The 17,903-nt window shown below is 38.1% G+C and overlaps 1 long non-coding RNA gene across 1 annotated transcript; it reads left to right on the top strand.

Annotated features, from left to right (window-relative positions):
* The first annotated feature begins 13,105 nt into the window (after positions 1-13,105).
* On the top strand, positions 13,106-17,638 carry LOC115611969. Its single transcript, XR_003992805.1, has 4 exons — positions 13,106-13,181; positions 14,463-14,543; positions 16,278-16,373; positions 17,444-17,638. It is a non-coding gene; the product is annotated as an uncharacterized LOC115611969 (long non-coding RNA).
* Positions 17,639-17,903: the final 265 nt, after the last annotated feature.

Here is a 17,903-nt window from a genome sequence, read left to right as displayed (position 1 = left end):
GAAGTCTGGGGAATAAATATTTGTGTAGTTTTTCTGGGATACATGTGCATAGATCCCTGGGAGATGAGGTAGTCTCCAGCACTGTCAGCAAGGATAAAATCTCCAAATGATATAGTGGTCAAAATTAAATAAACTTCTGAGTGCGGAGGAACCTTTTGGTTTTTTCTCTGCTGGTTTTGGAGCCCTATAATTTAACTATTTGATGCTTTCTTATGGAAAGAGCAGCAGATACTCCTTCTACTGAAGGATTCTTCCTCAAATTTCAAAACACCTATTCAAGGTATGATACACTTAAATGTCTTCAAAACAGTACTGATAATCTTTTTTTGGGTGGGGGGGGGTGTTTTGAGTTTTGTTTTTTTGTTTGTTTGTTTGTTTTAATATGGACAAAATACGCTTTTTCTCTAGGTGTATTTTGGGCATGGCTCATTAAATGGAAAAGAATATCTGTGGAGAGTATCTGCCAGAAATACTGTTGTGGAAACATATCCACAAAATCTACTTCCTAAGCAATAACATGAATACTGGGAATGCCTTTAGGTTTGATTAGACTGGTCACTGTAAACAAATTCAGTTCCAAATAATGATGAAAATTTCAAAATGTTCAGTTAAAGCTGTTTCTAATGCGTTGCTAAAACAGGTCATTTGCAAAATAAAATCACAACAACATGTTAAAAAGAAAAGTATTGCTGGCTTCAACTCACAGACAGAATTTCTAAATCTGTGACCTTTGAAGTCTTCGATTACTTACTAGAACCTGAATTTTCACCTGAATTTCTTTACTGAGCTTACTTAAGAACTTCAAGCAATCCCTCAGCTAAAGGTCACAGTGTTGTGTGGTGTTATCTAGGGTTTTATTATTTCCTCGTAAACTATGACATTTATAAAATGTCAGCATCTGAGGAGATCAGGCCTATATGAACATGGAGGAAGAATAAAGAAAAGCCCTGCTTACCTTGGCAGTTCCATCAGTCATGGTTCGGAGTTGTAAATGTAATCATAACAAATAATACAACATTCTCTATTGTTCACAGGTATTAATAATTGTCATCCTGGGTAGACATGCATGTTAATACACTTAGGAATAAGGTTATACCATATTACCAGTTTAGAGTGATTGTGCCATGCTTAGTGACCACAGAAAGCTCTTTTTTCAGAACTAACAATGTATTTGGTTCCTTAATTTTCCTCTTCCTAATTGTAACCTGGGGTGATCCACATTCAAGTAACTCATTTTGGTACCAAATTTCAGAGAAAAACAGATCTTTTCCATACTCAGATTACCCATGGATTATCCGGGGGAAAAAGGATAGTTGTAATGATAGTAAGATAGCAGACGGTAATATGTTAGACAACAAAAAAGGGACAGCAGAGGAACAAGAGTAAGCAAGATCCCTAGCTGAGGCAAGCTGCTTTCTCTTAATTCCTCCTGTCATCTGTTTCTCTTGCTGCTGTCTCACCCTGCTGCCCTTTCAGGCTTGATTGCCCGTTGACCCTCCGTCTAAAATTAAAATTTATGTTTCTGTTAAGTGAAAGAAAATGCTGGTGTTTTCTAATGTCTATGCACAGGCATTAAGTGATAACATGCTGTGATACCAGTGAGGCATTGGGCGCTTGAGACCAAACCCACCTGTATGAAGCAATGGAAATCTACTGTCTTCAATTTTACACTTTTGTTTTCATTTATAGCAAGATTGGGATTAGCTCAGGTGGCTAACCTGTAACTGCTTTTCGAGCTTTGGCTAGGTTAAGTTACACTAATCCTTGACTTTGAGCCCTCTAACCCATGATAAATACCTACTGAAATCAGGGGGATACAGCAGGGGCAAAGATTGTCTCTGTTTTTCCTTTTAATATTTTAAATCAGTGTTTAGTCACTGAAGTGAGTCACTTTGGGAAAGGAACAGCAGTTGTTATATCCTTACTCCTTATTTCTAGATTCTAGGTACATGCACTGGCTGCATACCCTGGGGCAAGGCAGGAGGATAAAAGGTTTTGGTTAGGAACCAGGCAGAGACTGGGGCTTAGCTAAGGAGAAACCTCTGACAAGAAAGATTTACGTCTCTCAAATTTTCCACTTTCATGTTTTTCTTGAGAAAAGTATGAAATTTGCTTGGGTACTGATGAGGATCATGCAGTTACGCACCTTTCCCTAAATACGTATTTTTTCATGTTTGAATGTAGTGGACATACCGGCACATTTGAACAGTTTAACGTGGTTACCAATAAATTCACTAGTTCTTTCACTTGTTACAGCATTATCACGTTGTATCAATGAACTGATAAGGCAATTTCACTTTCAGAGGAAGCAGGTCCTGTAAAGAGTAACCTGTCTTTTGAAAGAAGCATTGATTTTCAGCCATTTCCTTACATTTGTATATGTGTATAGAAGAGGAAATAACTTATCATTTTCAATACAGTAACACAGTTTAGAAACATTTTTCTTAATAGAAAAGGTTATAATTAAACACAGTGGAAACATTTCAGTATTTATTACTACTATCTGTGATCACTTTTAGCCTTTTTTGATTGGTAATCAGGTCTCATTATTCATGAACTTTCGATTTACAGATCCTCTTTACACAGGTTATACTTGACTTTGGACCCTGTAGGAGAAAGTGTTGATTTAGGTTGTGCAATTGATAACAAATACAGTGCTGTTTCTGCTCGCTGCTTCAGAACTTTTCAAACTGGAAAATAGTATAATATTCGGCAAGTTGTGATACTTTGAAGAAAAAAATGAAAGACATGCTTTGTGTTCTGAATATGTGAGGAACCTGGACCTTTTCCTGGATACAAAGATGTCATTTATGTCACCAGGTTTAAAGGTTCACAGTTTGATTCCGTAAATCACACTAAAATGATTGGCTTACTGAGTCAGCTCTTGTCCTTTGAAATGGTTTAGCTGGTTTCCTTGGTACAGTGGCATTAGCATGAGTTTTAAACAACACACTGAAAATCAAAGAACATCTGCCTAGAAAAGCGGGTGCTTGGGATCTGTAGGGAGATACATTCTCTCTAGACTTGGGCACCTGGCTCAGGTTTTCAATTATTTGGAAGGATTCTGTGGAAGGAACCTGGACAAGTCCTATACTTTCATATTTTTCCTCCTCCCCAGAGTAGCACATCATGTTGCTGTTCTCATGCTGTTATTCGCATGGCCTCATACCTGAAAATTCCACTATTGTCTCATGAGAAGTGATTGCTGCTGGCATGAGACTTGCACCTTCTTTCCCTTTGTCCTTACCTTTTGGTCGTAGTGTTTTGTTTTACACAGCAGGACTCAATTATATGTGTGCACAAAGCTAGAACAACAACCAGTGTGCAGCAACTGCCCTTATAAAAGCATCCTCCAGTCAGTGCTAATAGCATTACAAGCAGGAAGAACCCATAGAGAATTTGAGTGGGTTCTTATGAAAACTATGTAGCTACTGTAGGAGAAATGTTATGGGGGAACCACCTGCTACACTGGGGAGGATAGCCAGAGAGGACACTCACGTAAGGACCCCATCACTTTAAACTTCCTTTGTGGAACCCAGCTGAATATATATATCCCTAAGCAGACATTCATCTTGATCCTCCAAATTCCTATTTCTCGGGAGGATACAGGGGAAAGAATCAGAATGAAATCATGTTGTCTCAGACTTTTCCATGATTTTTCTATTTAAGTAAAGCTTGGATTTTGATTACATCAGTTTGAGTAGCTGCAAAAACTATGCAGACAGGTGTTATTAATTCAAAATGTTTGATAAATATTTTCATCAAATAGTATGGCTAAGAGAAGTTTATTTACAAACAACTGATGAACAAAAGGGAGGAAAATAACTGCTATAAACTGTAACAGAACAACAAGAAATGTACATCTCCACAGCATATGTAAATCTTTAGCTAAAGGTCCTCAGAATTGGGATTTTGAACTGTTGAAATGGTGAACCAGAATTAAAGAGTTAAGATGTTCTTGAGTTGCTTTTCATATAACATATTTGTTAGTAAGGGGTGTATGGGATTTAAGTCACAGTGCTTTTTTTGACCTTCAATAGCTATTTAAATAAATTGCATGTCATTATGAAGTCCAGTAGAAATATAGGGTTAAAAAAAATAAAACCTTCATAGCCTCACAAAGAAGCAAATTAATATCAGTTCTGTGCTTCCAGCTGTACAGTCCCTTCATTATGTGGGAAAGAAGTTGGTATACCTGCCATCTGTCAGCACTTTTCACCTGTGTCCAGTTCTTACTTACACTGCTTCACCTGCGAGCTGATACTCATAAACACAGTCTTCTAGTGTTACATGACTATATCCTGCAGCAACAGCAGGAGCTTTTTGAAATCTCTTTGTCTGGCTTCTTGAAAAATGCAAATAATTTTTAGCAGCTACCACGCTTTGTCAGCTTTCACTGAAATAATTCACTCTTTCTTTGATTCACCTCAAAGCTGCTGAAATCTGATAAAATGGAGAAAATCATCCCAGATAAACACAATGTCATAGAAAGACCTGGAAATGACAACAAAATTAGATTGAAGTAATAAGAATGAGCCAGTCTGGAGTATAAGCTGTGTTATGGACAGAGCCATTTTCTCAAGACAAGGAATATGCCCTATAAAGGATGAAGGAGATGAAAGTGAATATAAAGAAAACGGAAAACATAATGCAAATTCCTTTGTGTGGCTTAGATCAATTATCAGAATATGAGGCACAGAGTCATATACTTGTATAAAGGTCTCAGAAATTAATGGGACTCCTGAGTCTGTTGATTGGAGAGAATAAATTAACCTGAGGGGGGGGGAAAAAAAAGAATTATTTTCTAAAAAGGTCTGCTGAGTGTTTTGTATACCTGTAAGCTTTTTGGTTGGTTTGTTTTGTCTTGTTTTGGTTTAAAAAAGACAAAGCAAGTTTGCTGATGACACCAAGCTGTGTGGTTTGGTTGATACACTGGAGGGAAGGGATGCCATCCAGAGGGACCTTGACATACTTGAGAGGTGGGTCAGTGCAAACCTCATGAAGTTCAACAAGACCAAATGCAAGGCCCTACACCTGGGTCGGGGCAATCCCAGCACAGCTACAGGTTGGGTGAAGAAGAGATTCAGAGCAGCCCTGCAGAGAAGGACTTGGGGGTGTTGGTTGATGAGAAACTTAACATGAGCCGGCTTCAGTGTGCACCTGCAGCCCAGAAAGCCAACCGTATCCTGGGCTGCATCAAAAGAAGCGTGACCAGCAGGTCCAAGGAGGTGATCCTGCCCTTCTACTCTGTTCTCGTGAGACCCCACTTGGAGTACTGTGTGCAGTTCTGGTGTCCTCAGCATAAGAAGGACATGGAGTTGTTGGAGCAAGTCCAGAGGAGGGCCACGAGGATGATAAGGAGGCTCGAGCACCTCCGTATGAAGACAGGCTGAGAAAGAAGGGTCTATCCAGCCTGGAGAAGAGAAGGCTGCATGGAGACCTCATAGCAGCCTTCCAGTATCTGAAGGGGGCCTACAAGGTTGCTAAAGAGGGACTCTTCAGTAGGGACTGTAGTGATAGGACAAGGGGTAACGGGTTCAAACTTAAACAGGGGAGATTTAGGTTGGCTATAAGGAAGAAGTTCTTTACTTTGTGAGAGTGGTGAGTGTCGTGGTTTGAGCCTAGCCGGTAACTCAGAACCACACAGCCGCTCGCTCACTCCCCGCCTTCCTCCTCCCCCCGCTCCCGGAGGGATGGGGAGGAGAATCGGAAGAATGTAACTCCCACGAGTTGAGATAAGAGCAGTCCCGCAACTAAGGTATAATACAAAACCACTACTGCTACCACCAATGATAATAATGATAAGGGAAATAACAAGGGGAGAGAATACAATTGCTCACCACCCGCCGACCGATACCCAGCCCGACCCGAGCGGTGATCTGGGCCTTCCGGGTAACTCCCTCTGGTTTATATACTGGGCATGTGGAATGGGTTGCCCAAGGAAGTTGTGAATGCTCCATCCCTGGAAATGTTCAAGGTCAGGTTGGACAGGGCCTTGAGCAACCTGGTCTAGTGGAAGGTGTCCATGCCCATGGCAGGGGGATTGGAACTAGATGATCTTAAGGTCCTTTCTAATCCAAACCATTCTATGATTCTAAGAGATCCTAAATAACCTAACTATTTGGAAATGGGTATATTCAAGAAATCACATGAAAATAGGGCAGAAAGACCTTCAGAGATTATCAGGGGAGTTCCCATGCTCTAAAGCAGGCTAACGCTCCTGACTGAAGTTTGTCCAATTTGTTCTTAAAGCTCTTCGGTGATGGAAGCTTCAAAGTTCCTATATAAATCTAGTTTAATACTTCATGTGTTAATTTCTGCCTTTTATTGTACTCTCCAATAGAAATTGATAAGAAAAAAGTCAGATATGTTCTCATTCTTGTTTTTTGTTATTAGTCTGTTGGTGGTTCCCATAGGTCTAGTTCAGTGCCCACAGATTTTGTCAAGAGAGAAAAATAAAGTACCACTTGAACAAATTCAAAAGAGAATGCAACAAGAAGATGAATCATAGCGTTTGTATAAGCTAAATCTTCATGTAGTTAGATCTAGCTAAGATGCTGTTTTATAGTGAAAATAGGACTTTGGAAAATGAAGTAATAGTTGGCAGCCACCTGAACACTTCCAATTAGACTCACTTTCTCCCATAATGCCATAAGCACAATGTGATTTAAGAAAATGAAGAATGAAGTTTGTTTTCAGACATTGTGTAGAAAGAGGAAATGTAGGAAATGTTTTCTGGATTGATTCTTACTGTCCTATTGTGAACCTTTTCTACAGTCCTGGGCTTGCCCCTGCCCTCCCTATGAGTACCTTAGGAATATTTTTTGTTGATTTTCATTAAGCCAAGGACACAGCTATTCATATACCTGTTTGCCTCTTATTTTCCAGGATGGGACTTGACTCATCCTGTCTGCCTTATGTCTACCAAGTACTGTTGCCACAAGGTCAGAAAAGATGCAGAGGCACTCAGTCCAGTTCAAGGTATGGACCTGAATTCTCTTTCTCTCCTTTCTCCTGCCACATCATTCTTTGTAGCCTACCCCAAACCTTTGCTTCTGTTCTTCAGGCATAGTCTTGATAACCACAGCCTTGGATTTCTAAAACTGTTTTCAACCTTTTTCTTGCCTGTTACATCAGGTTTTATTATCATATTGTTCATATTATTGTTGTTGTAAGAAATATTTATAATATTATTTCAAATATGCTTTTTTTTTCTTTTCCAAATAAAAGAAAATATTTCCAAAAATTTTCTTTCCAAATAGAGACAAGTAGAGTACTTCTGGGACACAGAAATCACTCTTGACATCATTTCTTATCTGTAACCCCATGCTGACCTCCTGCACGCTTTTAATAGCATAATGCTCACCACTGTCTCCACAGAAAGGGAAAGGTAAACAGCTGGGGCAAAACTTCAAACCCAGTGACCTACTGTGAATTCTATTTTAGAACTTGTGATCCTTCTGTCCTTAGATGTTCAAAGAGGGCTGCCTTTGATATATAGAGCTGATAAGAGGCTTATTCCATTAAGCTGTAGTGATTCTAGCTTTCATGCATCATTTGACAGAGAAAATGAGAATTTGCAGAAGTAATAGCTAATGTAAAGTATATTAGGTTGCAGTGCAGTTAGGTGGGAAATAAAGTTTATGCATTATGTTATAGAGGGGCTTGCACATTTTATTGTACGTGCAAGAAAGAGATCTTTTTCCATATTGAATTTGAAAAATGCTAAGACCACTGTTTCTGGACCAGGCTGTATCCTCTTAACAGAGGTTAGGATTTCAATTTCAAATATTCTTACACAAGCCATAAAGGTTACATTGAAATTGGATGAAGAAAAGGAAAGCTATGAGCAGAGCATGAGGAAAATAAAAAGGTAGTTGACTCAAATAATAGTTTTACTAGTTCCATATCCTACCTAATATACACATACACACCCTAATGCTTAAGTAATGCTTGTGTGACATTTCTTCTGAACTATTTCAAGAGCTTGTCAGACTAGTTCTCACCCTGCTTGCTGAAGTTCATTCTGTTGAGAGATTTCTTCACCCAGGCTATGGGAAGAAAGCATTGCAAAATTTTGATGAGAAAGTGCTGAAATTGCATTTTAATTAATGCCTTTGATAGCCGAGAAGAGATTGGCAATAGTTAAATAATTTGTTGCACAGCGAGTTGTGAAAGTGACTTGCAGTGACAAAATATATTATAGCCTATTTAAATATACAGGCTTTTTGGACATATCATAAGCACTAAGGTGATAGATATTTCATGCCTGCTGCGCTTTAATGCATTCGTAACTCGATGGCACTTGTACGCAATAATCTGAGTTGCCTATCAGAAGAGCCATTTGCTCTTATTTACAAAAAAGGGAATAAATAACTTAGGATATCACTATTTCTCTAAGGAAATAAAGTGACTATGATGATTTCTATAATGAAGGAAAGCATAAGCACTATTTTAAATTGTAGTCTTTGTGTAGCTGTGCATAAGAAGATGTTTTTCATGTTAGCAACATGATTATTTCCCACACTTGAGAAAGAAGATATGAAGAAAAAAAGAGAGAGACAAAGCCTGCATTCCTTCATAACATACCCTTAGAGGAAATTTGGCTTAACAGGATTTCATGAATAGGCCTCAATTATTTTTACTAGTGCTGACAGTTTCCTGGAAACCTTATCCACTTTCAAAATGTGTTTCAACTGTACCAATAAATGATCAAAACCTTTTCAGTTTATTCGAAAATGATTTTTTTTTTCTCTTCTGCACCCTACAATAGAAGATAGAAAGGAGGGGAAAACTTAACTCTGTGTGTATCGTTTCAGTAACTGAGGCGCTTCTGTGGGATATGTGAAACCCAGGCACATTTCAATTGAATCAGTTTGGTTTGGAGGGAAAAGTTCTTCTCTAAGACCATGGAGACAGTACCAAAACAGACAAATCAAGGGACTTTCCTACCTGCCCAGGCAAAGTGAATTAGCCAGCTTGTAAAAAGTATATGCTTCTTTCATCAAAGTTGAGAGTCAGAAATTTCCAACTGATAACTATTTTTGCCATATATAAAACAATGGAATATTTTATTGCTTCCATAAGATTTTATTTACCTCAATCCAAACCACAAAGAATAAATATGTTTATATTAAAACGTTGTCTTCAGTTTTTCAAAGGTCTTGGTCCTTTGTTTAGAATTACTTGCTTATCTTTCATCTTAGTACACACAGTGTTGTTTCAGATCTCAATTCTCTATCCCCCTTTCCTACTACCATAGTATGCTGTATTTCAGATGGGAATGCAAAGTCTGAAAATATCTCTTTGCTGTCAAACTAAGGTAGAAATTTGCAAGTTGTCACAGAATTCTAGCATTGGAGGCTTTTGTTTATGCTTCCCTTTTTAGATGACTTCATCATCTGAGGCTAGCAGACAATGGTGGCTTTTCTTCCTCTTAGTAACTTTAGATCACGAGGGAAATACACAACAAAGTACTATTCTGGAAACTGGTAAAGTCTAAAGCATTTTTAATAAATTTTGCTTTCCACTGCTTTTGCTGCTGAGTGTAGCTTCCCTTTTGCTGCCACATATATGCTACTTCAATGTTATGAAAAAATAACTATGACAGTTCAAAACTATGTTTTATTTATATAAATGTAAATAGCAGTAGTATTCTGAAGAGCAAGACTAAATTATAAATCCAAATAAAAATGGTATAAGAACTCAAGGCATGGTAGCAAATGGAAGAACATCAGAACTAAGTGAAAAAAATTGTGCATGTCTAATTGCTTCTTTCTGCGCTTCCCTTGAGGGGAATTATTTAATTTTTATGGGAATTATTTAATATTTAATGGGAATTATTTAATTCCCATTAAATAATTCAACTACATTTTTTTCAGCAACTACATTATTTGCTGTAGCAAAAATCAGTGAGAGAAACAAGTAAAGTATAACTGAAGAAGAATGCAAATAATCCCAAAAAGAATAGGTTTTCATTGACTTGTAGATTGTTTTTAGAACACTACAGGTTGCTTTCCTAGTTCAGGTATATACACCAAGTATGTTGTAATAATTTTTTAAAACAAAGTCCGATTTCTGTTACATAATTTCCTAGTTACCATCATAATCTTATCTTTAAAACACTACAATGTAATGCAGTAGTGTGATGAAAACATTTGAGTAATTGACAAGGAAATACGAGGTTAACTTTGTGTTTGAAAGCCCAATGTTTTTAGTCATCTGATCATTTGTTTTTCTGTTTATGGTCTTTTGGACAAAAGTTTTGTTTTAGAAGACTACGTTGCTATTTATCTTGATTTTACGTGTTCTATTTTATGTGGCACTAAAGTATATCTGTTTTTCAGGATTATGCCTGCTACTTGTGTTACTACTATTTGGTTAGCCTCATAAGCATAGAACCCTAGACAGTTACAGAGTATAGGAACAACATATATAATCCAAAAGGCATTGAAACTGACTTCTATATCTAACTAGAGAGATTTTTGCAGGTTTGTATGTCTTGCATTTGAGAAATTGTGGTTTAAACCCTCTTTATTTGTTCACAAATGATCTGAAGTAACTGCACTTTTATTAACAAGTTCAAGTAATTCCCATGATGTGTGAATTCCAGTCAAGAAGATTGCATGATGCAGTGTACTAGGAACACACTTCCACTGCAATACTGTGGCCTAAAGAAAAGGGTATTTTATCCTGTTTTCAAAATCAGTTTTGAGAGGTGATGAGAGATACGAAAAGATCTCTATTTTAGGTACAATGTACTGCGCACAGTGTCTTCGTAAAGGTTCGGTCTGACTACTGTGGTAGCCTTAAGTCTAGGAAACTACAGTTTCTTTAAGCTTTGTAGAAGTGATTTTGAAAATCTAGTTTCTCAACTCAGCAACTCCGTCCATAGGAAATAAAACTTAGTATGAATTAAAAAAAAAAATTACATCATTTCAGTGCAATCAGACTTAAAAGTACTACAGAAATACGTATTGAAAAGACTACATGATATATTTTAAATCCTCTCAGAATTCATTTTCCCACAAGGCTGTTCTTTTAGAGATTGCAGATGGAAAAGTGATGTTTGTTTAGATGCCAGACTAAAATGACAGTTTTCATTTTTTCCTCTAAAGGAACATAAAAAAATTATCATTTTATTACAGTGGGGTGTTTTAACCCTGATCTCTGCTAGGGAATAATGATTTGGCTGTCACGGCCAGTAAGAATGCAAATTCAGATGGTGGAAAACAGACAGTTTCGCAATAAAACCTGAACTGGAACTACCAGCTCGTTTTATGGAGACTGATAATGCATGGATTTTACGACTGCTTTCTAACATGAGCTGGGTATTGGCTAGTGACAAAAGTGAAAATACTCATATTCCGTTACAATGCCTTCCTGTTAGTGGTATTACACTACCATCTAGAGGCCCAGCTAAGATTAACTGACAGTAAAGGAATACCTCTTAGACTTACAGAAAAGTTTTTAGTTCTGCTTTGAATTAGTTACATATAACCACCAGTGCAACTTGTAGAGCATTTCAACAAAGCTTTTCCATACAAGTGAAAAGCGTTCTCTATTCTGTGCAACATGAACATTGGCACGTGTGCCAGAAAAGTGATTCCTGTTTATACTTACAATTCACTCCATTATTAATACCTTTAGTACATCATGATTATGATTATTTCAGTGCATGCTTGGACTTCTGAAGTTTTTAGCCTAATGGAGAATTTAAGAAACCTTAGTGTAAAATCTTTTTTCCCCTTGAAATGTAAAGTTAAAATTAACTAAAATCTACCTTCCCAGTATTTCTTAAACAAGGATATTTTGGTTTTGAGAATCACTGTAGGAAGCTGCTGTTTCAAAGTACCTTTTGAGTACTAAAGGTTTGCCCTTTTAGGCCCATTCTGCTGAAAGTTGGCAAGGTCTGACACTGCAACTGCCCAAGTACCCTACGACAACTTCCTGAACATCTTCTAAAGGAAATTTTCTCAGCTGTCAGGACTGAGAGTAAATTCCTGTGGAAATAGCTGAAGGTGAAGGGTTTGACAGGAAGGGCACAGATAGCTATTGTCACTTGGGAAAGTAAAGATGCTTTTTTTAAAGTTCATTAACCCTGCATTTCATTATGTTCATATTTTTGCATTTTCTCATTAATTTAGAACTGAAATGTGATGTAGTGTTTTTGAAACAGTTATGGCAGAGGACAAACACCCTCTTATCTGAGCTCTTCATTAGTTGTGATAGGACAGGGGGTAGCAGGTTCAAACTTAAACAGGGGAAGTTTATGTTAGATATAAGGAAGAAGTTCTTTATAGTGAGCGTGGTGAGGCACTGGAACAGGTTGCCCAAGGAAGTTGTGAATGCTCCATCCCTGGCAGTGTTAAAGGCCAGGTTCAATGGAGTCTTGGGTGACATGGTTTAGTGTGAGGTGTCCCTGCCCATGGCAGGGGGGTTGGAACTAGATGATCTTAAGGTTTTTTCCAACCCTAACTATTCTATGATTCTATGATCTTAAAGGTCCTTTCTAACCCTAGCTATTCTGTGATTCTAAGATCTGGATTTGTAGATGTCTTTGTCCAAGGTAGATGATGAGCAGTAAGTAGATCACTATGCTGGTATTGCTTTGGAAGTGTCTAAAAATTAGGATTTAATCTCAGTGGAATTCATGGCATAGTTTCCTAGGGAGGATATAATTCTTTATACAGGCCAGTTTATCTCAACAAGCCCTAAATGGAGGTGATCTTTCTCCTACATTTAAGGGGGTTCATCTGTAATGGTTTAGAAAAGAACCACAAACTTTCCTAAACCTTTAGAAAAGAACACAAACCTTCCAAATACCTGTGCTGGATGAGATAGCTCCTCCTCAGCAACCCTTAGAGCTCCAGTGCTGCAATGACCAACATCACCTTGGTCTCCTTGAAACATAATGCGGCTTTAGGTAGTGAAAGTTATTTTGCCAATTGCAACAGAACATGGACTGCATAAAGGAAGAGTAAGGTGCAATTCAACCATACACAGTTAAAACTGCAAGTCTTTACTAAACTTCAGTCTGTCCCCACAGCACCTGAAGAAACCTGGGGAGATTTCTCAAGGGCTTTCTGTAGTGCCTCTGGATGTGCTCTTGTGTCATCTGGGAAGGGCTGACAGCTTCTATCTCACCTCTAAACTCACTTCTAAGTCTAAGTTCAAATGAGGTAACATTTTGGTCTCATCTTTTGAAGGTCTGAGGAGCATGCATTGCTCATGCCTGATGCATAACAGTAACATTAAAAAATGTGGCAGCAACCATAGGAGATGAAGGCAGCACTCTATCCAGGAGAGGAGAGAGTTGATTCAGTGCCTTTCCCAGCTGGAAGGGCTTCCAGGTTACCTCTCCCATATTTTGATTCCCTGTGGTGAATCCATGTAAGAAAGAGCATGAGACCCACACAGTTAAATTGGTGAAGAAATGTTCCTGATCCCTGCAGTGAACAAGCCCTTTGAATTACAGCCAGTGACTGCTGAACAAAAACACTCAAGACTTTCCATATGCATATCCCCCTGTGGCGACAGAACAAGGAGCTCATGTTCTAGCAAATAATGAAGCTTTATAAATGTCATTCTTAGCTGAATTAAATTATACAAGTTCATGATTAACCAAGAGAAGAGGGAAGAAAGACTTGAATGTTCTACAGCTTTTACAGGAATCCACATAAGACATTAGGAGACACTAATCCTGAAGACTAGTTGTTTATGAACTACCCACACACAAATGCCCATAATTAAATTTATGTTAATTTTTGTTGTAGTTGATCCAAGTAACTCATTATTGTCGGAACTTTTAATTATAAATAAAGCAAACATCTCTAATATAAATTGTTATTCTATTTTATCCTAATTCCTATAAAAACCGAGTCATATTCTAGAGTTAATAGAGAAAACTCGTGTAGTTTTGGTTCTTGTGCCCAGGATAAGTTTAGTTTAATAATCCAGACACAATTGCAACAAACGAATGTAAGATAAATTTCATAAAATTAAATTTTAACCTAATGACTTGTTTTTAACCTGTGTCTAAGCTACTTTTTTCCTGCATATTGTCCTGATACACTTAAAAAAACAATTGCGTGGATGCGTGAATATGTAGGATAAGTTTAAAATTTTGTTTTCCAAATTTTGAATTTAATTCCTCATATTTCCACCCTCCTGTCTTCATGTCTTGTTATGCACACTGGTAAATTCAAATAATAGTTGAGGTGGTTGTGTATAATGAGATAATATTCTTGCAGAGACCCAGTTTCCCTAATGTTAAAATGGTATCTTTAAATTCATAATTAAATCTGGATAGAAGGCTGTGCGTGAGGTACAGTTTTTAAAGAACATTATAGTGCCAGTTCCAAGTATGCAAATAATTTGGGACTTGTTCTGTTTTGTTTTGTTTTATTTAATACTTAGAAACTGTTGGAAGTTGTGTTTGACCCCTTCTGTTTGATTACCAGTTGAAGACCCAGCCACCTGATGAAAACTGATTCGTAGAACTCATTAAGAACTCGCCAACAAAGTTTTAAGTTGACAAGCAGGTATTCTTTATTGCAGCACCGGGGAACACGGGGGATAGCTCCTCCTAGCGTGTCCCGTCCGAGCATCAAACAAACTGTGATTATGTCATTGTTAATCATACATATTCATCACATTATATGCATATTTATGAAGTTACTTATACATGACATCATATTTCTAGATTATTTTTCCCGCATGCGCACTCTATTATGGTCGTGGTCTTTGAGACCCCTGGTGGTCGTTTCTTCATCATCTTGCTTTTCATCACCTTGTCCTTTGACTGAACTTCAGGTTTGGAAAGTCCTGTTGTCAAGCCAGCTACCACTAGTCCAGTTCTGGGTGATCATTGTAAAACATTTACCTAAGATACTTTCTCACTGTCAGTTATTACAATATCCTACTTTTTCAATGTCATCTATTACAAGGCCACAAAGCCTAACTGAATTTTAAAGATTTGTACTTCCTTGTCTCAAATCCTCCCTTTTTCTGTCCTTTTGCAAATTCTTTTGCAATTTTCTTAGATTATCCCTTTGCTATTTAAAGTTTTCCTGAAATATTTTTCCATTTTTACCTGACGTTTAATTTTGATTCTTGAATATTATTATTCCTATGAATGACTGCCTTAACCAGGAGAGATTTGGCAACCAAGATGTTATTTTCTAACCATGGGTAAACAGTTTTAGGTCAAGCAAAGAAATGGGACAAAGACTAGAACCCACTGCCATTGGTTTGATCCTAACATTGTCTCTTCACTAGTTACCTGAGCCTAAAATACATGGTGAAAAATGCAATGTTGCTGTAGTTCTAGACACAGTGACATTTTCATCATGGTCACAAGATGGCATCATTACAAAATCCTTCATGCCAGGTAAACAGAAAACAGTTCTGTATGTAGGAAGGTTTTATCTATTTTGCTATTGCTTAGACATATAAGAGTGTTTATAGCATTAATACAAGCAGCTCTTTCTTTAAATTATTACATGAAATGATGTACTTATGTATATCTTTAAAGTGTCAAATATCTTCTGTGAGGTAGTGTATGAATAAGAAATAATAGGTTGGTTAGTGCTCTGTCAATAGTCACAACAACTGACACAATGATCACACAGGTTGCTTAAGCCAAACTCAGAAGAGGGCCTAAATGACTATAGTAGAAACTATAGTATTTCCATAATCTGTGTAAAAGCATTGCAGTCTTATTGAAGATACTTACTGCTTTGTCACAAATAAGAGAAAACTGCCTTTTTTATAAGCAGCCAAGGATCTAATGACAGGGTGCTTCTCACTGTTGTTGGTGCATAGGGCAGAATCATTAGATAAGGAGCTATGGGGCAGATGAAACTACCATGAGGAGATCATATAAATGTCCAGAAAACCAGAGACTACCTTGCAGTGATTTCTTATGAAAATGGAATTGTACATTGAGCAGGGCTTCGCAAGGGGACTGGGATAATGTACTGAAATAATGAGGTTGTGATTGGTAGTGGAAATTATCTGAGGTAATGAGAAACAAAGGTAGCAGACTGGCTAAGGAGACCAGCCATATGGAAGTGGGTCCTAGCATGGAGCTGGTCACAAGCTACACCTGTTATTGCAGTAGCAGATCATGTGAACCAGCAATCTGATAGTTACCAAAAATGTTTTCCCAGAGTGTATGAACAGGGAGAAAGCCTGGAGGACATATGGAATAATCCTATTCTAGCCCTCCAGTGCTAGGCTTCACCTGAAATAATGAGTCCCCTTTGTCCATTTAGGGAGGTGTCAATCCATTGGAGAGAACTGAAGAGTGGTTAGAAGTTCAGAAAACATGCTAGAACTGAAAATACAAGCGAAATCTGAGAAGAGAAAAGGTAAAAGTTATCAAATGCTCTTCACAGGTGTGTTAGACGAGTCTAACAAGGAGGAAGTGGTCCCCGGTGGCCCCCCCTGATTGTCTACAGTGAGGAATTGGTCCGTGGCGGCCCACTCCTGATACTCCACTAACTTCCTCTATTTTCTGGAAGTGTTTACTGAGGTGATGACGAAGAAGGAAGGGGAGGAGGAAAATCTCTGCAGGTGGAGACGATTAGTTGGACTCAGAGATGGTCCACACACGGACCACACGGTGGCATGTGTTGGAGGGGTCTAACAAAGTGGAATTGGTCCGTGGTGGACCACCCCGATCATTTAAAATGAGTGTGCGTGGCAAAGAGCCAACAAGGCCACTCCTCCTGGCCAGGCTGGCGCCTTGAGTCAGGCTGAGCCTGCACTTTTGAACAGATAAAAGCCCAGGGTTCAGGAGAGACGAGGAGGCGGATCCGACTATCACCAAGGTTGATGTTACCTCTGTGGGGACGCCCTCTAAAGTAGTGCCTGCCACCCTGTTTCTTCACGATGCGCCTTGGAGCTGGCCTCTTGGTCACTGGACAAGTGTGTGGGTTGGTAACAATCTGTGCCTAACCTATATTTGGTAGCCTTTAGTTATCTCTCTCTAGCCTGTTTTATCTCTGGATTTTTATAACTGTTTTAGATCTTGTAATAAACTTTTTACCAGTTTTTGTGTGTGTGTGCGTGGCTTACATTCTTCTCCACCCAGAATCCTTCAATCCCTGGAACAAAAGGGAAAAAGAGTATTTGTTTTCAGTGCTTCAAGAAGTAATGAATCTTAAGTGTAGCATGGGAATATCAGTTTGAATTAGGCAAATTGAGTAGTGAGGCATTAAATAGATGCTTTGGAAGGTTATGGGGTCTAAATTATTTAAGTACAGATTAGAAAGGTACAAGCAGACAAGAAATGACTTGGTTAAAACTGATACTGCTTGAGAGCAACTTTTGGTATAGAGGTCCTGTTAAGGTCTCTCTTTGTTTAGTATCTATGGATATCTGTAAACAAACAGCTCAACACACTCTCATATTCAGTGTCTCTCTTTATTCTTCCTAGATGAATAAATACATTTGTTTGTATCTACCTAAGAAACTAAACTGGGGAGGCTGTCTTCCTTCAAAACTACTGCTCTGCAGTCTTCAGTGTCTTTGCTGGTAAGAAGCAGTGTCATTTTCCTTTCTACTTAGAACGGCATTTTCTAAGGGAGACTGGAAACTGGGACCTTCCATAAATTCCCACATGATCACTGTAGGTATGAATCCATTTTCTCCTATCTGCATATTGTTAATGATTGCTGAGGATACAATATGTTGTAATTTAAAAATGCAATGGACATAATAAGGAATAGAAGGATACAGATCGTATGTAAATTAATTTTATAGTTGTCCGGTCTAATTGCTGGCTGTGACGTAGGAAGAAAAGAGGGTTTAATAGCTGTGGAAAGATTCATTCTTATCCACAGAGGGTTTGTTGTCCTTTGATATTACTGCTTTTTCCCCTTTCCCTAATATGTAGA

The sequence above is a fragment of the Strigops habroptila genome, chromosome 8, assembly GCF_004027225.2.
Source record: "Strigops habroptila isolate Jane chromosome 8, bStrHab1.2.pri, whole genome shotgun sequence".
NCBI classification, from domain to species: Eukaryota; Metazoa; Chordata; class Aves; order Psittaciformes; family Psittacidae; genus Strigops; species Strigops habroptila.
Note: the sequence above shows the minus strand (reverse complement) of the source record. Positions and strands in the feature narration are given on the sequence as shown.